Source organism: Ascaphus truei, chromosome 1 (genome assembly GCF_040206685.1).
Source record: "Ascaphus truei isolate aAscTru1 chromosome 1, aAscTru1.hap1, whole genome shotgun sequence".
NCBI lineage: Eukaryota > Metazoa > Chordata > Amphibia > Anura > Ascaphidae > Ascaphus > Ascaphus truei.
In genome coordinates, this window is record NC_134483.1 from 544,199,105 (window position 1) to 544,222,030 (window position 22,926).

A 22,926-nucleotide genomic window follows, 5' to 3' on the forward strand; every position below is an offset into this window, starting at 1 on the left:
AACAAACAAAAACATATTTTTGTTGTTTTAATATTTGCAGCCTTTGATTACCTTTATTGAATCAGCAAAGATCCTGCTTGCCAGGGCTCACTAAATGGCTGCCTATCAGCATCACAATGTATCCACTTGTTTGTACTGACTCTGAAAGAAAGTACATTGTTTCGTATGGCCAGGGCATATACTTAGGGTGGATACATTCAAGATGATTTCATGTTTCAATAAAAGGATTTTTTGTAGGAATATAAGAAACATACGATTTGGCTCCTTGTGCTTTTCTACAGTATTTCAGCCCTGAAAAGGAATGTTAACAACTGAGACATTCAAATACATTATAGTAAGTAGGAATGGGCAAAGTGAACATACTGTACATCACATAGATAGATTTATAGCAGTCATGGTTGTGTCATTTGTTGCTGTTTTGTAACAGCTAATGCTTGTCTTGTTGCAAATATCAATTTATTTATATCATCTGCTATTTGTCAACTTTTAACTCATATTGTTGGAGGGTCAAGATATTTTACATCTTTGTTCTTAATTTATGTAACATTTAGTGGAAACGGTATTTAAAAATCTTAACCGTCTGTGCAGCGGTTCTTCCTGATTGGATCTTTCCCCTGGTATTTTAACCTGGAGAATCTTCTACTTCTATTATGTATTTTTCAGCGCTAACTAACACTGGGTTCATTTGCACATATTAACTGTTTCATCACTTTGCGCCATGAACACTGTTTTGTTTAGGTTTTAATTTGCGGTTTTGGGGAAAACCGCTGGTGTTTAGGCTGCAGCTTGAGTATATCACAATATTTGTTGCGCTTTATTATAGTTTTTTTATATCTGAGAAACCCCCATTTTTATCTCTGTAGAGAACACTTTATATCTGTATTTTGTTTCTTATTTAGTGTAATAAGCAAGTCAATATCTCCCTACATAAAAATATATATATTCCATCTATAGTATTCTCCTGATTTTCTATTAGTTTTTTTTTACATATTTAAGCTCAGTTTTCTACTTTACTAGCACTCCTCTGTGACACTTATACGCATGTATATATGTTGTGGTTATTTTGGGGGTTCAATATGAGCTTATAGGGGTCCTGTAAGTTTCACATTTATATATGTATAGAACACATCCTCCTAACACCAGAGGTCTTCATACGAAAAGAGAGATTTTAATCCACATAGATCAACGTTTTCGGCCAAACACACTGCCCTTTGCCTAGATCAAGTGGTGTGCATACAAGGCTCCTGATTTAAAATCCTAACATCTCTCTTTTTGTATGAAGACCTCTGCAGTGCCGGTTCCTCTTAGTTTGTGGAGGATGTGTTCTAGATTGTAGGTCTCCCCAGGCAGGGAGATGGTCGCTGTGCACCCGAGGCAGTTGCATAAATCCAGTGAGTGCACCTATTTCTTTCTTCACATTTATAGATCGACAAGTCAATTATTACCATGGCTTTACAACTGAGATATTTCCAGATTCCAAATGTATCTACTGTACCTGCCTTGCAACAACTGCATTTAAATGAGCGGTATATTGGGGGATTTACAGAGACAGCAGGTAAGGGAATAAGTGCAGTAGATGGCAGCGCTTGGCCACAATGGTTGGTAGGAGTGTCTGTGGGTGTGGGACAGTAGCCATGAGTGCCGGCTATTTGTGTGATTAATGTAAGAGGTGAGTTTTAAGGTTGGCCTGTGTTACATTTGATGAGTTAACACCATTAGCAGGGAGGAATGAGGGGGCATGGAGGCGTGGTGTGTATGTGGCTGAGTCCAGGTTTAGGAGAGATATCCCCAGCAGCAAGGAGTAGAGAGAGAGTGAGAAAGGAGGTGAGAAGATGCCCATCATGACAAGAAATGTGCGAATTATTCGCGGGCATTCGCCCATGGCACAAGCTCCTATCACGCACATTCGCCTCCTTTAAAAAAATAGATATTAGTGCGCTCAAAATATTCCCTTCATGGCTGTCCTCCCTCCTCCCCAAAGGTGTGAAAGTCTGCATTAGGGGCCATTTGTGTGATCATTCTCGCTGGGGTTGAAAATAACCAATTAAATATCAAATATTCATTTTAACATTTAGCGATTGAACGTCATGACATTCGAGAAAATGGGAAGCTGAAACGTAAATGACGACGGGTAGAAGTACATTTGCCCCCCAATTTTTCCATGCCAAATGTGAGGTCAAAAAGTCGACCACAAATCAAATTCTTTCAAAAACACAGCAACGAATTTGCAGGTGGAATCTTGACGCTTCACCCTGAGCCTCCAGTCTCCCATCTCTATATCACCCTTATCTTTGCTGGGCTCGCTTTGCAGTATTCCAGGGGTTCACAACTCCAGTTCTCAAGACCCCCCACAGGTCAGGTTTTTAGGATATCCCTGATTCACATACAGTAGGTGGCCCAATCAGTGGCTCCCTGCTTCAGCACAGGTGGCTCAATCAGGGGCTATGTCAAAGATTTAATTCTGAGTGCGGATTTTTAACAATCTGACCATGGATTATTAATCTGTCATATGGATTGTTAGTGATAGAAATTTTTTTGGGGGGGAGGGGGCAGATTTGCCTTTTTGAGACGATCCATGAAAATTTGTGACTCAAAGGAACCGACTGATCTGAAGCAGATCCAGATTCGCCCCAAAACAGAGCCCATCTCTAGTCACAGAATATCCAAATTTTGCCGCACAAACTCTCAATATCAGCATGCGGTTCAGGAAGGCGTATTTTATTTACAGGTGACCGTGACAAGAGAGCGCAATGTAACGAGTGACACTACTTAGAACAGCGGTGCGCAAAGTGGGGGCGCAATATTTTCTGGGGTGGGGGTGGCGTGGGTTCGCGGCTGTTACAGAGGCCCCGCGCATCTCCGAAGGCATTTAAAATAAATGCCGGGGATCGCGCGAGGCCTCTGTAACTTTTCACTTAGCTGGATTTCCAGCGACGTGTCTCCATGGCAACTGGCATCAAGTGACGCCACGGGTCATGTGACATCACGTTGTCATGGCAACCTCATGTCACATGACCCCGTAACATCATTTGATGCCAGAGCCGTGCAGGGAGGGGGGGCACGAGCCGGAGGGGAGAGGAGACGGGGGGGGGGGCGCATGTTGGTAAGTGACTTAGAAGAACATATTGTACATTTTCCCAGGATCAATATGGCTACCAGATGTGAGGAGGGGCGGGGGATTGTGGGCATGAACAATAACATTGTACTATTTACAGTACCGACATATCTTATTGCAACAAATACCGGCGGCATGCCGGGATCTGCCCCAGCTGCCGCCAGTAATGCACGCGCGCCGCCGCGTTCCCCCACTCACCCCCCCTCCTCATCGCGCGCAATTTGCACACCCTTCCGGACCCCTGTACCCCTTCTGCTCTGCCCCTCTGCTTCCCCGTACCCCCGCTTACCTTAATTTGATGTCCAGGGGTGTCGGGGAAGCCTGGGGAAGCCGGGGAAGACGGGGAAGCCGGGCGCGCATGTGACTGTGACGTCACAGTGCGCCGCCACGCGCCGCGGCTACCCGCTTCCCAGCCTCATACAGCCAGCGGCATTTGCTCGAATAAGAGCTGCCGCTGCTGTATATGAGCCATAGACATTTACACTGACTAGTGGGTTACAACTAACCTTATAGCCGTCTATCAGTTCAGGGATGCCTTGTGGAAAAGCTACAAAGTAACTGGCACTACCATGGATCTCAATCACTACAGATGCATGCGGAACATGTGCACAAGGCAAACAAGGCACGCAAAAGCACAATATTACTCTGACAATCTCCACCAGAACACATCAAACCCAGCTAACTTCTGGAAGGTTATCAACAATATATTCCAGCTTTCTAACCATCAACAGCCAAGTAATATCACTAAGGGGGATATTACTCTGACAAACCCCACTGACATTGCAATTGCATTCAATGATTACTTTGTTGGGTGTGCCACTAACTTATTAGCGACACGCAGCCCAAACCACAAACCTGAATCTCATCCTGGGAGTACCCACATAGCCCCACCCCCTCCCAACACTGCCCACAATTTTCAATTTAGCTCAGTATCTGAAGAGGAAATTACACAAGCGCTCCTCAAATTAAAACTAAGCAGCCAATGCGGACCTGACTTACTACAATCTAGGTTCCTACGACTTGGTGCCCCAGCCATTGCCAAACCAATTGCTTCTATAGTCAACTCTATCCTGTCTGCAGGCCATATCCCTAAGACCTGGAAAACTGCCAGAGTTCTCCCAATCTTCAAAAGTGGGGACAAAAAAACTAAAGGCCAATCTCTCTTCTCCCAATCCTATCCAAATTCATGGAAAAATGTGTCCACTCCCAATTAAGCAATTACTATACCAAGACAAATTTCCCTAGCCAATTCCAATCTGGCTTTCGCCCCAAACACTCCACCGTAACTACCCTGCTAAAAGTTTGCAATGAAATCCAGTGTGGAATGGAACAGGGACAACTCACTGGTGCAGTATTCCTAGATTTTGAAAAGGCTTTTGATACTGTTGATCATGCTATCCTGCTTAACAAACTCCAGAGCTCTGGAATAGGGAAGCATGCTTTAAACTGGTTTCATTCCTACCTATCAGGAAGATCCCAACATGTGTCCATCTCAGGCTCTAACTCCAACCCCCTGGATATCACCTGTGGTGTCCCGCAAGGCTCTGTTCTGGGCCCCTACTCTTCTCAGTGTTCATTAATGATCTTCCCACAGCTTGTAAGGAAGCCTCAATACACATGTATGCAGATGACACAATCCTATATGCACACAGCCATAGCCTCTCTGACCTTCAACACATTCTTCAGTCTGACTTTTTGAGACTCGAAAACTGGATTTCCCAAAACAAACTGTTTTTAAACACTGACAAGACTGTAACAATGGTAATTGGGACCAAGACAAAAATTTTAAAGCTTCCAGCGACTGAGCTCCTGATTAGAACCAACTCTAACCCCACCCTAACACCTGTCACTAGTTTTAAATACCTGGGCTTATGGCTTGACTCCCACTTAACATTCGGAATGCACATTGATACCCTGACAACCAAGACCTATGCCAAACTAGGGGTACTTTACAGGAACAAATCCTCCCTAAGTCTCCTGGTCAGAAAGCGAATCACACAGCAGATGCTAATGACAATTATTGACTATGGAAACATAGTATAAGGCTCAGCACCTCAAACCCACCTTAGCAAACTTGACAACCTCTACAATTCAATTTGTCGTTTTGTCCTCCAATGCAACTACAACACACATCACTGCGAAATGTTCAAAGAACTAGATTGGTTGGTCATCACTAGAGTCTAGGCGCAAAGTTAACCTTTCCTGTCTTGCCTTTAAATTCTTTATGGGCAAGCTACCCAGCTACCTGAACAAGCTCCTCACCCCTACCACATGCAGCACTTATCACCTGAGATCAGACTCCAAAAGACTATTCATGGTCCCAAGGCTCAACAAAGTATCCGGACGTTCCTCCTTCTCCTTCCGTGCACCCCAAAACTGGAACAACCTACCAGAGACTCTCACATCCACCAACAGTTTAAGTTCTTTCAAGTCTAAGGCTGTCTCACATTTTAACCTGGTCTGTAACTGTTTCATAAGCCCATAATATATATTTTCTTTAACTGTGCACGCAATGTCTTGTATATAATGTGTACCCTATTCACTTATGTAACTGTATATGTAACCATGTATTATTTTTCTTAACTCTATGCCCAGGACATACATGAAAACGAGAGGTAACTCTCACTGTATTACATCCTGGTAAAATATTTTATAAATAAATGTGTCGTTATTGAGTTAGAGCACTTTTTAGAGTCGCAAAAGTAGTAGCAAAATGACTTACTCCAGGAGAATCCCAATAGATCCCATAACAAGACTCAGAACCAAACGGAACTATTGCCAGTGAGATGTTTAACAAGCTAAACTACAGATGTATTTAGATGTGCTGCTGACGTGACTGCGAGGAGGTGCGGGGTGACATCGCCGTGAACACTTTGTTGTCCTGGCCTCGTCCGCAACCGCAGCACGTCTGAGGCTCGCCTACGGACAGCCGGAATAATTATTTTTATGGTTATTTATGTTATTGCAGTTCAGCACATGGCCATCTGGTGGCGCACTGAATATCTTCGCCTATGATACTCGGCAGCCTTAAGGGAGCCGCAAGTATCTATGCCCTTGAATGTTGCAGTAGGAACCCCTCAGGTGTCTCAATACAAGATACAATGCACCTTTGAATCTGAGAGAGAGAAAGAGAGGACAGAAGCCTGATAATCCCACTTAAAGGATGGTTTGAGTTTGTATATACTGTGGACTTTTGACCAGGGCTTGATTCTGAGCTAATTCTTATTTGGTTACTTTGTGTCTTGTATGGGGGAATAGGGTTAAGGGAAGTACCTTGTGGTTCCGTTGGACCCAAGTGAACGGACCTGAGGAACAGGTCGTCACCCCGAAACGTTGCCCCCCTTACCCTCCCCCATTGTCTTTTTCTATGTTTATTTGTTTGCAGTTTTTCCTTTAGTGTTTTTTCTCCCACTCCCCTTCCCTGTGTCTCTCCCCCCCCCCCTACTCTTGTGCTTTTTAAGATCCATATATTCTGCATTTATAGTCGTGTAGCATTTCCATATTTGTGTGATACCTATTGTTCTATTATTACCGCTATTACATTTTTGGCTTATTCCGTGACTCTTTTGTTTTCTCTATTAATCAGTGTGTGCTGGAGCCTTTTTTGGTTTTTATGTTCTTCAGTGAGGTTGTTTGGGCCCACTTTGTTCCGTTTGCACCCTGTACTTCATGATTTGTATTCGTTATTTAGAGTGCTGTCTATAATTGTTTATATAAGATACAATGTAGACATGTCACACTTTAAACACTGCCTTTCTTTGTTTAATGACCTTGCACTTCTCTACTGTAGCAGTATCACACTTTATTCAAATCCCTGTATATTACCCATATTTGTCTCAGTCTGTTTGCATATGTACATGGCATGGAACATGGCACTTTCTATATGAGAGACAAAACCGGCCTGCAATTATGCATACATGATATATTGTGCCATTTAAGATAGTACAGATAAGAGGTTAACTCTATCTGACATCTATGAGTATATCACTGGGAAATACCATTTATACAAAAGAAACCAAAAAGGTTGGAAGATTTCTATTGGACACAACGTAAGCGTTAATGACTGCTTATTAGAATAGCGCGCCCCGGCAAGAGTGACAGTTACAGGGCACTGCACACGTCAGGGATGGGTATGTTCAATTATGGCAACTTTAGAATGAGAAAGAGATAGAATACACCTTTCTGGACAGATCACTGCAATCTGTCCCACTCGACTACCTGCTCCCACCTGAGTACTTGCCCCAATACTGTTACCATTAACAGTATGGACCAACCAATTACGATAACGAGATGAATCTACATCCCAACTACATGATCGAATCAAACAACTGTGGGCGCACACACATTTCATCAACTCATACGACTTCTGCAATGGGTTGCTGCCAACCAATTTTCAGACAACCAATTTTCAGCCTCCGCCCATAGATAATCAATATAAATATATCGTAAATTTACATACAGTATAACTGTAATTTCCAAATGACCCACATATGCATTCCATTAGACCACATATGCTCCAACATTCAAAGACCCGTGTATGCATTCGATGAAACACACATGCACCTACATTCAAACAATGTATATGCATTCCATAGAACACGCATGCACCTACATTGAAAGACCCACATATGCATGCGTATACACAGTGTACTTTAATAATTTATTTATTCTTGTTTATTAATAAGTAACACTATCACAATTATTTTACAGAATGAAACTGCACAAGAGACAGCAAGAAGAAGATGTCTAATAACTAATAATATTTTCAACTTTTTCTTACTAGCTTATTTTTTTAAAATATTTTCTACTTTTTAAATATTTTAATCAGAGTGGGCACATACAGACATATACATTATTATACTTTTATACTATGAGAGTTTCATTTAAATGAAAACATTGTAACTGCAATGGGTTGTATCTTTTATAATATTTATAGGTATTCAGTGCTGACAATAGTGATGTTGGATTTGGCAACTAAACTGACACAACTTGCCTACACTATCAACTGCATACATAGACAAAGCAGTCCCACTCCCTCACTCCTTGCTTCTATTGTAGCCAACAAAAAAAAAACGCCCAGGGAAAAATATCTGTGGCTAAGGTACCATCTGATTTTTCAGCATTCCCTTCATGTTATGAAAGCCCCCAGCTCTCCTCTGAAATTCTATTATAATTCAAAGACACACGTATGCATTTTATAGACAGGCATAAACATAACCAAAGCATAGACACGCTACCTAAAACCTTTATTTTGATCATTGTTGCTTTTCAGAAGTACTGAACCACTAATGAATGTGTATTCAATGTGAATTACATATTTGTTGTGCTGTATTATATAGGTAAAATGTCTCACCAACCAATCACCAACTCAGCCCCACCTAACACCGAATACTGCCCCTGGGATGTCAGTGTAAACATAAATTGGGATGTCAGCATCAACATAAATTCTCACAGAAATTGCATTGCCTCACTCACTGATCTTGATCAGAACTAACTCTTGTGCTTTCAGATATCTTGTGCTTGAACGATGGATCGATCCAACTTCTACGGACTTCTTCGCTAAGAAAGCGAAGGGTGTCAGCTGACTCAACTCTACCTGAGACCCCCAAACACAAAAGGCTAAAGTGAGGAAAGAAAACAAGGCAGCACCAAAAACTCTTAAGGTGAAGAATCCGGGACCGATGTGGAGAAAGAACAATATGGACAAAACCCCTTGCCATTCAAGTACCTGGACCCAGGAGACCTGTTTCTTCAGCAGGCACACCAATCCCCATCACTCCCTGCTCACATCATCTCGTACCCTGATCAGCCCAACTCGGACCTGGCTCACTTTGCCCCAGATCCTGCTCAGCCAACTCAGACCCGGCTCAACTCACCTTATATCCTGCTGAACCCAAATTGGACCTGGCTAACTTTACCCCAGACCCAGCATAGCCCAACTTGGACGTGCACAACTCACCTCGTACCCTGCTCAGCCCAACTCGGTCTCAGCTCACCTTGCCCCGGATCCAGCTCCGTCTAACTCAGAAAAGCACTAACTAAAGTAAAGAGCTCAAGCAGTCCAGCTGCAAGTGGCAACTTGGTCAGACACAGCTTGGAAATGTCAGGTTAATTTATAACGGTAAAATAAAGTCCAGAAATGGTGCTCAGCTAAACAGACCCTCCCATGCACAATAATGCAGTATATTAAATGCAGGCAGGACGGCTTTAAATTTCGTTTGAAAATGCACTTGAAGCAGTCATATATTACAGAAAGGTAATACGGTTCTCGGCCTAGTGAGACATCCCACAGTACTCACAATAATGGCAATAATCACTGTAACAAGGTATGTCCATGGCAGAATAAAAGGACTACATCATATCAAAATAAGCCCAGTGCCAATACCTTGATGTTCCTTAGTATGTGCCTCCCGTCCTTCATGAGTCCCAGCCAGTCCCAGGTGGGCAATCTGTAGCGATGAATCCAGAAGCTGAAGATGAAAAATGGAGCCCTAACAAGGCAAATATCACAAGGTGGTCCCATAAAAAAAGATATTTATTGAAGTCTCATAGACCCAGGGTAAAAATAAATGTGCATGTTTCTCGCTACAAGTGCGCTTTATCAAGGTGTATGTTAAGAGAAGATCGATTTACTCTTTAAATAGGAAAGAAACCCTCTATGGAGCAAAGTGGAGCACAACCCAGAGACAAAACATCAGGAACCAGCAAACCATAGGTTAAAAAACTCCTTTAATGGTCCAAAAGGGGAGGAGACACCATAGAAAAATACATCAACCACCCACTCTGACAAAGGGCTTTGCCCGAAACGCGTCAGAGTGGGTGGTTGGTGTATTTTTCTATGGTGTCTCCCCCCTTTTGGACCATTAAAGGAGTTTTTTAACCTATGGTTTGTTGGTTCCTGCTGTTTTGTCTCTGGGTTGTGCTCCACTTTCCTCCCTAGAGGGTTTCTTTCCTGATCTTCAATCAAGATGGATGCACGCCTACATGGATTCCTTGCTCCTTATACCTTTGTATCAACAGTGAGTGGACTTTGATATCATACTTATTGCATTACCCATATTGTTCTGTGACTTTATCTGAGTGTGGTTGGGGAAAAGGGGATCCCTAGCCTTTGGTTTTGTGTCCCCCCACTACCCAATAAATCCCACTCATAGATTTAAGCCAAATTGGCAGTCACGTGCTTATGAACTTTTATTGGGATGACAACATTGTCAAGTGCTTTGAAGGAGTTATATACAAGTTTCAAATTAGGAATCCGATGTCCTTAATGTTATGAGATTTGCTATATCTCTGGATTTCTTCTGTTGCACTATTCTGGACTCTATGTTCTGTTTTTCCTAGTCTTTAAATAGCCGCGCCATACCGGCAGGGCTGTCTTGGATGCTCATGATTGGTCTAGCAGCAGAGGGAATGCCAAACACTCTATAACGTTGAATTATGATCCCCCTGCAGAAGATGCATGAACACATGTGCCACCGCAGACAGACAGGGACACGTTGGAAGGAAAGTTGGACCTGTTCTGGAGAGGATCGACCAAATGACGAGGGACATGGGTTGCTAGTTTATTCTACACCAACAGCAGAAGGACACACCAAAACGTCTGGAGGAACAGTCCCACCCCCCTGTGACTCCATACCATACCCAGAAGATGTAGAAAAAGGTGTTACCCAAAAGGCGCTTAGATCAAATCCTTTCTTATCATAAGAAAAATATCCTGTGATATTTAAATCCAAATGGATAGTGAAAATATTATGCAAAATTCAGTGGTATTTAAATCGAAAATACTTCGCAGCACAAACCCTTTCTGGGTTGTTTTTTTTCCCAATCCCACGTAAATAGTTGCCCGGGTGTTTGGGGAGCGCAGGTGTATGCAAAATAAGAGAAACATACAAAATATAGTGCAATATGTTTAAACAGCAATGTGGTCTGCTGATCTTAAAATCCGGTGAAGTGTGTACAGTACTCACAAATTTCCCATTCTTTAAGTGTATCCAAAACAGTGGCAGTATCTTTATGCTGCCTGTCTCAGATGTTTCTGTAGCCCACAAGATCTGGTCACCTTCATTGATAAAGTAAAGAACCCAACATAGTGTGTACTTGTATAAAATTGTATCTATAGATAAAGTTAAAAATGCCCTCATGTGGTGCCAAAGATAAAATCGCATTTGGAACCATTAGTAGAGCGCGACCGGTCAGGGTGTATCGACGTTCTCTCTGCCTTTCTGATGAAACTGGGCAATCCAGTGAAACGCGTAGAGTGCCTGAATCTGCAAACCGCAGCTGTGAGAGATTGACGATCACGGCGCTGCCGCTTCCTATGATCAACATCCGGGTATCTGAGCCGAGAGGTGTGGAAGCCAGCCAGCTGCGACGTTGACGAGAGGAGAGACGCAGGAAAACCTGTGGATGCTGGCGGAGGTGATCGCTGTAAGCAGGATACCACAGACGGCGCCTAGTCCAGTCACGACAACCATTGATGTGCCGGTTATTATTTTACACCATGTGAGTGCATATATGCTTCTTTTAATCACCCTGATACATTTGATAACAGTCTACGCTATTGGGGCTTGTCTTGTTTTTACAATCCTTAAGGCCTTCACACATCAAGAAATACTGGCTGTATTATCAATGTTGGAAATATGAAAGTGCCTGAAAAAACTGACAGATTGTGAGTACGCAATCTATAGGTTACAAAGGTAAAATATCACACTTTTATTAGACATATTGCACTATTCAGTGTCTTTATATTTTTATTCACATATTCGCGCTCCCCACCGACTGGACAACGGTTACTGAAGAACCATTGGGGCACATGCCAGGGGGGTGGGCTTACTCCAAGGGTACTGCCCAGTTTCTGGGGGCTTAGGATTGGGGCTCACCCCTGGTATAAATGTTGTCTCCCTTCTAAATTGGAGAGTTCTGCCTGATCCCTTAGGGGAGAGTGTAGTTCTATCAGTGTTCTGTTCTGCCTGTGAGTAATGAAAAGCCTAGGGGCTTCAAGCTACTGAGAGGCCTCGTCATGTCCTGCCCAGGGAAGGGATGGTACCCCTGGACTGGGATCCCGAAAGCAAGGTAACTGTTCTGGCTGCTGTTCAGTTATGCTGTTGTGCCAATAAATACAGTTGTACCGTTCCTGGCCTGGGAGTACATTATTCTGAGGGTTCCTGTGGGGGCGAATCTCCCTGCAGGATGGAGGCGCTGCACCAACCACTAAAGGCTGTCCTGTACCCCACTCCCCATACCATCACAGAGTCTCCGCCCCCTGAGAATCAGCAGGTGAACACCACAGCACCAAAACACCATAAGACCTACAAATCTCCCTTAGGGGGGATAGGGGTGTTACATTGTTACTCCCTTTCTTGTTGTGTCCTCAATTGAGGAGAAGATTTAAACCTTTGACCTACGGAGAAATCCAGTGAAAGCTGCATACGTCTAAGGGAGTTAGTTGTGTTTTATTACACTCGGGGCACTTATTTATTGTTATGTCGTTATTTACGTATGGTGTATTGGATTTAGCTTAACTCTTGAGATCCATTCTCGGTCACAGTGTTTGTTAGAAATGAATGGCACACTTACTTTTATTCACAATATTCATATCTACAGCCTGGCTGAGCACCAGTTAGCTGGGAGAATGCAAAGAGAGAGATTACAAGAGATTGGGTTAGTAAAGGCCACCATTAGCTATGGAAACATGTTAAAAAAGGCCTTATTTACCCATATAATTGATTCTATACGAGACAACAACTTTATAGGAGCAATCCAAGCAATATCCTACATGGGTGTTTTTTTTAAATAAATCAGTTCTGTAGTATTAGATAATACTTTGTACACACTGAGCATTCTTTCATTCCTATAGCAGGTTTAGCCCACATCCCCAGCAGTGCAAGATCTTTCCAACGCTTTCCTGCGTGGGATCATTTGTTGCCGATATTCCCAGCAGTTTGAGCTGCAAACTGTGACAATAGATAATGTTACCTTAGTAATATAAGAATACATTGTAGCTGCTGAGTTACACTGACTGAAGGATTGATTGAAACCGATAGGCAGCCATTTAGCGAAGCAGTATCTTTGATAGATCGCGGGAGAACGAATCGATCGGCAGCTTAGCTAATTAGTTTTCAATAAAGGCCTTTAAAGGCTGCATATATTAAAACAGAAACAAGATTTTTTATTTAGGTGTCGCTTGGATTGCTTCCTTAAACAGATACAGGCATACCCCGGTTTAAGTACACTCACTTTAAGTATACTCGCGAGTAAGGACATATCGCCCAATAGGAAAACGGCAGCTCGCGCATGCGCCTGTCAGCACTTCCTGAACAGCAATACCGGCTCCCTAACTGTACCGAAGCTGTGCGCAAGCGGGGAGACTATAGAGCCTGTTAGACAGGCGTTATTTACATCAGTTATGCACGTATATGACGATTGCAGTACAGTACTTGCATCGAGAAGTGGGAAAAAAGTAGTGCTTCACTTTAAGTACATTTTCGCTTTACATACATGCTCCGGTCCCATTGCGTACGTTAATGTGGGGTATGCCTGTATATAACTAAATAATCACAGGAATGTTTTAGGTGTGAGAGGGGCGCTGGGATGTCCTGGGGAGTACGTGCTTTGTGTTCCGATGCTATATGAAGGTGGTGGTATAGAATGTGTTACTGTAGCTAGGCTGGTGATAAATTGGTACTACAAAATATAATGATATAATGTACAATGGAGCTGATCTCATCCATTTGTGTGCCAAACGAGCATGAGAAGATCTGCTTTCTGCAAGTCATTTTCTCATTGAATGCTATGTCCTCATTTCTCATGAAGACAAAGGAAACATTCCCAACATTTAATAGTATGGGCATTTACATCATCTCTATGGGGGGCCATGTACGAGCAAGGAACAAACATGTGTAACTGAAACAATATGGGCACTTTAAACAAAGCAACTATTCTCCAACGTTATCCAAACAATGTGCAAATGGGGACCTCACAGATCTGTCATTACAGGGCTACACTTTCCCAGCATCCACACCAACGAGCGACGCTGAACCACGGTGGAACGGTGCAATTCCTCCCGGTTCACCTATTGTCTCACGTGATAGTTCAAAGCCAGCGGTTATTATATGTTCTGCAATGCGTTGTGGTTATTTATACAACGAGCAGGCTTCCTGGTATCTCGTATTCCCTTTTGCTGAATGGACATAAACCCAACCTATAGATGCCGCTCTTTATGAGCTTGTGAAGGCACATCGGTCTCCTTTTTGTATATATAGGGGGGGGGGGGGTGTTATACTCATACCCTCACGTCTGAACACTGGAATATATGTGTAAACATTGCAATCCAAGAAACTACTGTCGTGTCTGGTTGGGCAACAAGTAAGTCCCCTGTGCAAGCCTGGCGCTCCCCGTGCTGTATCACGCACTGCTTTGTGCTTCTGGGTTGAGTCCCAGCGAGTACTTCTGGCTTGGCAGGTTGTTACACTGCTGCCGGTGACAGGGGGCATTGCGAGATGTGTAGGAGAGATTAAGGTGGGCACATATTTTTAAGATGCTGATAATATTTAATGCGCTTCCGCACAGTGCCCAATGAAATGGTCAACCACCAAACTGGGCGTGTGGGCAGAGCAGGGAACGTGAAGCAGGTTGTCCTGATATAAGGCTGCCACCAGGTTGGTATCTCCTGTCACTATCCAAACCTCCAGGACCATTACAGAAAGCCACCAATCAATAACCCCCCGTAATTTAACAAAGAATATCAGCTGCTATATGGGCCTTCTGATAACAATCCCTGCATACATAGGGTAGCATGCCTCATATATGTGCTTCTGCTGACTCCCTGACTCTCAGCATCACTATTACCTTACAACATCATCTCGCCCTTGGGCAAGTACATGGAAATAACACCAATGGGCAAGTACTGTCCTGTTGTACCCTCCGCCATGTGCACTAGTCCACATGTCCATTGTGAGGTGCACCCTATTATATGCATTTAGCATAGGGACCTGCTATTGGGACTTACCTTGACGTTGGTTAGCAGGCTTGTCATTATTTAATCAAAGGATGTAACCAAAAGTCTCCTTTGTCTTATAGATTTAGTTTTCACTATGTATATTTATTTGCCCATGTATTGCGATCCCAATGGGAGAAGCGCAGGGATTCACTTTCTGTTTTTGCACATTTGTACGGCCAATCTTGTTACCAGCAGCATGCTCCTTACATGGAGAAGCGCGGCGACTCCTGGCCTGAGTTTGCAGTCAGAGGGGGGTATGTACTGGTTCTGTCGTGGGGACTGCCTCCAGCACTCCTGGAGCCTGCAGCGGATGGCGACGCTAGTACTGCAGAGAAAGAACTAAGCATCCTACCACAAAAGCCTGTCCTGTTCTCCCACATATTCACGGACCCTCAGCTCTCCTGCAAACCAACAACAGGTACAATGCACCGCACACCGGTAGCAACATCTCCCAGGGGGGGTAGGAGGGGGAAGCAGCCCTACACACGTATTTTGAAAAGATGTGAGGTCAAAGCAAATAAAAACAGTGTGTCATGGAACAAGAACCACATTTCTGTTTCACACCCCCCCCCTTTCCTTTGCAGCTTCTGCTTGTCACGTTCTCACTCCAGCTGCATGTATTTTGCTCTGTGCACTCTCAGTGCCTGTGTGTTATACACAGTGTTGCGATCCCTGTCTCTGCATTATGCCAGTGAGTTGCTACAGCAACCTCAGCCTTTCTGTCAGAATGGGTAAGTCTGCCTTCTCCCCTTCTGTGACTTTATTAAATGAAGGAAGGGCCAACACAGCCACCCACACATCATACAATGAATTCATTCTCTAGGATTTGCATTCCCTATCTCTCAATCATATGGAGCGGGGTACCCCCTGACTACTATTCTGCCCTTGGGCTGGCAGTAAACCCTGGTATTATCAGGTTGCCAGTAGTTGGTATGGGGTTTTCCCACTCACCTTTGGTACTGCACTTGAGTGACAGCAGCAGGTGGTACATCCTGTTGTAGCTGGGACAACGGGGTGCCCGCCTCCTGGCTGTACTTAAGGGCAGGACCGCCCTAAAGTTAGCATGTTGTTCCTTCCCTCTGAGGAAGGCAGGTCACACAACTGGGAGCCTGAGATTGGGGCCTTCCCATGTGCTCTTCCTTACGGGGAGAGTGAGTGTGAGTGTGGACCATACCTCTGCCTCCGCTAGGGAGGTAGGGAAGAGCTAGGACGGCTGCGGGTGCCCTTGGCCTGTAGTGGCAGTCCAGGGACCATCTTCAGTGATAGCTGATCTAAGAGACTGTATCCGGCAGAAGACTGCTGAGTACCTGTTGTGTTACTGCAGACCATAGTAATAAACCATTCCTATTTTGCAATATACCTCCGGCCTGGTGTGTGATCTAACTGGGGGGAAAGGTAATAAGTTCTACCGTGTCCATTTCCCTGGAGCCTACGGCAGATGGAGGCGCTGCACTGCTGAGTATCATGTTGGGTATGAACCCCAGAAGCCTGGTCCTGTGTCCCCAAGTCATCGCGTACGACTCAGCCCTCTTGTTGCCAGAAGGTATGCACCACACACCCTGTAATGGACCCTATCTGCGATTGGGTGGGAGAAACACGGTTACACATACATTCAATATAAATACATAATCCATCCCATTCCTACCTCCCACACCGAATGACTACATGTCCTATAGGGAATTCAGCACATCTAACAAACATGTTCTATGCTTAATCTATTATTAACATACATGAGAAGTTACATAGAGCTGGCAATACAAAACATGGCCTACAGCAAGGGGGCTCAAGCCCTACCCCCCCCCCCCCCCCAATAGGTAAGGCTTTAAGGATATACCTGCTTCAGCACAGGTGGCTCAATCAGTCCCTACTTCAGCACAGGTGGCTCAATCAGTCTTTGACTGAGCCTCTGATTGGGCCACCTGTGCTGAAGCTGGGATATCCTGAGAATCTGACCTATTTGGGGGGGGCATGAGGACTGCCGTTGAGCACAACTGGTATACAGTATAAATATGAGGCGATAAATATTTGGAAACATTAATTAACAATGGCTGGAACGGTAGGGGGTAGCCAGTTTTCATCATAAAGGCGAATCCTGACTGGTTACCCCTGAAAACCGTGGGTCCCTGGCAGCTAAAGTAGCACTATAAACCAGGGAAACCTGTCCTGTTGTGGGTTTTACCTGTTCCCCTTTCCCAATAAACATGAAGCTTTGGGAGTGGGAGTTTTAGGTGGGATATTTGGGTCAAAATGTGTTTATCTTGTTTGCAGGAGTTCAGGGGACAAAGTCCTGCAATTCTCCCCGGCGTGCAGGCATGATTTGCGGGTCCGCAAGGTGAATTACACCGGGGCTACACAGTGTCCCCAGAATCCTGGTTTTCAAGCCCAAATGTCCTGGACCTATTTCCCTCACATATATAAGGTTCCCCAAGAGATATATGTTTAATAAGGCAGTGTAGTATGTTTTATACAATATGTATTAATGTCTATACAGTCAGCCCGGGCATCTACATAGGCGCCAGGATGTCTGCATAGACATTGGAGTTCAAAGGAGAGAAAGGATGTCCAGAGGTGAGAATACCGTTTGGTGAGCGGGGAAGGGTGAAGTACAAGGTCCAGAGAACAAAGGGCACCCCGCTGGGGCACCTTTTGGACTGCCTGACCTGGTGGAGCCTGCCCAGCGGGTGGCAATGGGTTGGCTGGGAGACGACGGTGCTGGTAGCCGCGTTTCCCATTGGCCAATTCATATTTCCCGCTCGCTCGGCTTTTCGAGCCGGCTTGGCACGCCCCTCCTCTGATGTCAGCAGCCAGACGAGTCCCCATTCTGATTGGCTGGCTGAGGTACGATCCATTCTCTGATTGATTGCTAGTCTCCTTTCCATGTTAAACATAGAACAGCGGGGTCTATGTAAGGAGACTGCCCCATCAGAGAACCAGACCATCTGTGGCTTGAGTCGGTGAGGCGCTGGCGGGCTTTTCAAAGTTGCTCTGTTGCGAATAGCAGAGCAGCCAGCTTCATTTCTGGAGCAAGGAAAGTCTGCCCTGCAGAGGCTAAGTCAGACACAAGGACCAAGTTCTCAGAATATAACGTAGCAGTCACGGTTGGGTATTCTACCCGAAAAGAGTATCAGGACGCTCGGGATGAGGTCCCGGACAGGGTAAGCCTTCCGAAGCAGGCGCCCTGTGTCACGGGAGACCAGGCATTTGCACCTTTTATACCGGGATCATTACACTGAGCAAAACAAGTTGGTAAAACAAATGATCATTTATTCACTTAAAATAGGCTAACACACTGTGAGACACAAATCACATGAGAAATACACTTACTGGGGGTCTGGGCCAAGAACTAACCTTTCCTGGTTAATAGGTGCAAAGAAACAAAGTTTTTAGTTGACCGGGACTTGGTCCCAAATGTCCTGGAACTCAAATCGGCATGAGGTTCCTGACGCCACCGCTCTCTTTCCTCTGGAGGTGCTGAAATCACTTGACCGGGAGATAGTCCCAAACGTCCTGGAACTATTTTCGGCTTGCAGTCCCAGCTGCGACCGCTACGTTCAATTTGTACAACTTGGTCCCAAAAGGTGGGACTTTGAAAATGTTCTGCCTTGAAATTTCTGAAGCCGGCTCGCTGCTATTTCTCCAAAAGTATCTTTTGGTTGTTTAAAATTTGCCGCTGCTGTTCTGGCGCTTAGAATCTCAACATCGGATTGGCTGCTGGGTTTCTTATAGTATTTCAGAGTTCATTCATGAAATACTCCAGCCAATCCCAGCGTGGGAAATTTTCTACCAGTTTATCAGAGCGATGCCAGTCTACTGAAGCCGGGCAAGCAGGATTTCGGAATCCACCAAGGGCATGCGCCAACCTGGCACCTCAGCCACTTGGTATGCAGAAGCCACCCGCTGGTTTAGGCTCCACTTCATCCCCGGACGTGGGTACTCAGCCTAAACCTCCTGCCCAAATGCTCTTCACACCTCTGTGGCTTTCATGTCCGATGTCAGGGTGGACACGCTGGCACCACGCTGGTAGCCCAGTGACTCACCCAGAACATCGGTCCAGAAAGACCAGCTCATAATACCGTGCACAAGCATATACACATTTTAAACACACTGTGGAATATAATATATACTTTATACCTTTCTAAGTGTTATGGTTATGGGGAATAGAATAAGAATCTGCACTTCCATTCCTACTAGCCATATTCCTCACACACTATACTGGACTTAAAAAAGCCTCACGACCTTATGTATTGTTGGAGCACCCTCAGAACCCCTATCCCGGGTTCTGGGTGACCTGGGCATTAACTGGGCATCCCCTCTTATACTAGGGACCTATTTACCATTCTAGGCATACCACACATCCCTATGCCCCATTTACCTTTCTTGTCTGTGCTGAATCAGGGAATCCTAGCGGTGAGTCGTGCAAGCGTTTTCAAAGAGAGAATTTGCCAGAACAATGTGTCTCAATGTATCTGGGAATCCGACCTGATTTCCGGGTACATTTTTGGGGTATCCATGAACTCTGGAACCCGGCTAGCTAGACACATTCTGACAAAACTTTCTCCGTAACCCCCCCCCCCCCCTGAAACTCATAGCCCAGCAATCTCTGCTTGCTGGCACTCCTGGAAAGGCGAAAACACAAAAATTATTTATTGTCACATAATTTTACACAATGCATTTACAATCACTGGGCTCAAGAGCTGACACTCCCTAACCACAATACACGGATCAGAGGTAACTAAACGGGCTTAACATGTAGTTCCTTGCGGAGAACGGAGCACAGCGATACCAAAATAAGGGGGCTAGAACCGATGTATGAATTAAAAATCCTTTAGACACGGTCACATATGTGTACAGAGAGTGGTGGCTATCCCTGCCTGTCTTTATCCGTTTATTCATCAGCTATATCCTAGATCATTATCTAGAAATACCTTGCAGCTGAGCACGAATTTCTGGGAACCCTGTGTCCCAGTAGCCTTTGGATAAACGGGCTTAACCTTTGTTAGTGAGCCTTGTTACCCCCTCACCGTCACACTCTGCAGCTATTTGAGGCTAGTTTTCGATCCCAGACCCCCAGCAAGTGTGTATTCTGTCTGTATCTTGTATATTCATTGTGTGAACGCGGGTTTCACCCGAATAAACCTCATTTTATTCCACTGCCTTGTTTTGTTAACTTTTTTTTCCGAATAAAAATGACTATACCTATGCAAAGGGTTAATGCTGGGTACTGTGAGTTGGCGAGTGGTGTTATTATGCTACTCTGTATACAAACTAGAGCATGCTCATCCCTTCACTGTAAGAGGGACCAGCAGCACAGGGGTTAACACAATGCTACATCCACTGGGAAACGTGCCATGAGCTGCTTTCTCTTTCTCTGGACCCCCAATCCTTTATCCCCTACAACAGCGAGCTCAACTCCCATACTCAAGACCCCCAACAGGTCGGGTTTTGAGGATATCCCTGCTTCAGCACAGGTGGCTCGATCAGTGGTCCAGTCGAAGACTGCACCACCTTTGTTGAAGCAGGGACTGGTTGAGCCACCTGTGCTGAAGCAGGGATATCCTTAAAACCTGGCCTGTTGATAGCCCTTGAGGTCTGGAGTTGAACACCACTGACTTGCAACATGTACATACTAAAGTCCCCTAAATACAGCCTTTCAGAAAATAAACGACCAAATGCAGCTCGTCCAGCATCTCTTGTTAGCTGAAGTCTCCCCGGTGACATTTGGCTGCCCGTTGGAGCCCATCACACGTTCCCTGTAATTTCACTTTGAACTTGGTGGACTTATTTGTTGACTTTCCGTTCCCGGCGCACATAAGCCTGGAGTATCTTTCCATCCCGTCCGGCTTTATCAGGAGCGCGAGGCTGATAAGGAACACACCATGACATGCTCGCTGAGATAGCAGCCCACAGGCTGGATGTTTGCACACTGTCTGCTGTAACACTACAAAGGCAGTCGTCTGGCCAGGGCTTCACAGCCTCAGGAAATAACAGCTGATAGTCCTCATTGCAGGACAACTGCCCCCAGGGAGAGGAAGTGGACAGGGATCAAAAGGCGGCCTTAGTCCAACAGAGCGCAGATAGAAAAGGTTGTTTGAATACTGCAGATACCAGCGCCTCTTTCTAGCGCCAGGACTGGGTGACACAGGACAGTCTGCCGTCTGTGAGCAGCACATGGAAGAAGTCACTGTCTCAGCCAGGAGCAGCATATGGCACACAGGAAGTGGAATGGTAGCCAGATACTCGTGATGTAAGGATCCCTGGGATATGGGAAATCAGGGACAGCTTTGTTTTGGGAAAATAGGCAGAGGAGTGATTTGTAAATGGTTTGTTCTGTATACAAAGACATCAGCCCATGTTTACTAAGCAGTGCTACTCCAGAAGACACCCTCCTGAGCCCATTCACTTGCATGGACTGTAAGGGGCCATATTTATTAGGCAGAGCCAGGAGGTGTCCTTTGGCGTAGCGCTGCTTAGTAAATATGTTCCACCGTAGTTACTGAGAGCTGCTAATTCATATGCCACCTTGTAGAGCTGGCAGACCCCTCGCTAGCTCATGTTACATACACGCCTCACACTGACTCCCCAACTGTGTTCCGGCTACTTAAATCAGCTATTTAAAGGGGTGACTTGGTGTTGGTACCGAGTAACGTGGAGCCCTCATTTTAAGAAAGATTCAACTCTCTCATACCAGCATTTGTGGGAATAATAAAGGGTACACTGGCAGGAAGCAATCAGTAATGGTAACCGCTTCGGGAATGGTTCCTATCTGAAGCAGGAAGCTGCCCGGTGGCCATTTTGGAAAGGCAAAAGCTTTTCTCTTGGTTAATACCAGACAGTGGTTGTAAATACTATAATCTTCACATTGCATAACCAGTAACGACACTCATACTAATGAGTCCCAAAAGGTCGAAATAGCTGTCTGTGAGTAGGGTTACTGGCTCTGCACTTCTTAACCCAGGCTGTGCCGAAAAGCTGTGTAATATAGCAGGCATACCCTTATAGGGATCCATGTTAAAATGGATATAAAGCAAAAAGTGACACTTTGTGCTCATTTGCATGTCATTTCCCAGAATCCCTGGCTGCAGTGGAGACATTGAATGATGAGATAAAGAGGAAGGACGGGTTCCAGACCTGCCTGAGATGTGTGAATGTGCGGATACTGTATGTGGGATTTTTATTTGCTGTACTTTTGGTTAATACAATTTCTATTGAACCAGAATATCTCTCCAGGACTTACACAGTCAGATCAACGCTAGGGGGAAGACATCAAGGTTCTGGTCTTGGGGTTGCATATGATCACATGAGCTGTGTTACTGGTAGCACATCCGAACATGGTCTATGGAAGTAACGACCTACTCGCTCATTTAGGGGAGAACTTCTACACGCTTCAATTTTTTGGATCCTTCAAACTAATAAAAGAATAACGTTATCAACAGAATCTGGGAAATGTGAAGAAACATAAATCTGACTTCTTTCTAGTGACGGGTAAGTCTTCAACCACAATTGTTGGTTGCTCTACTACAAATTTGAATGCCGCAAAAGATAGAATGACCCATACGAGTAGTTGCATGTCTTCAACAGGTCCCCAGAAGAGATGAGCAAAATGTTTTTCGATTTAGATCTGACGGTTCCTTAGTCTGTGGATCACTCTAGAGAGAGATTTTGCAACTGTATAGAGTTTATAAGTCTAAAGCACCAGCTTAATTACTGTATTGGAGTGATGTAGGACACACAAGGACTAAAACCTACAACCACTGATTTTCTAAGCAGCAACTCTAGCAGTGTGAGCTAAACAAGCTGATGACTAGGAATTCAC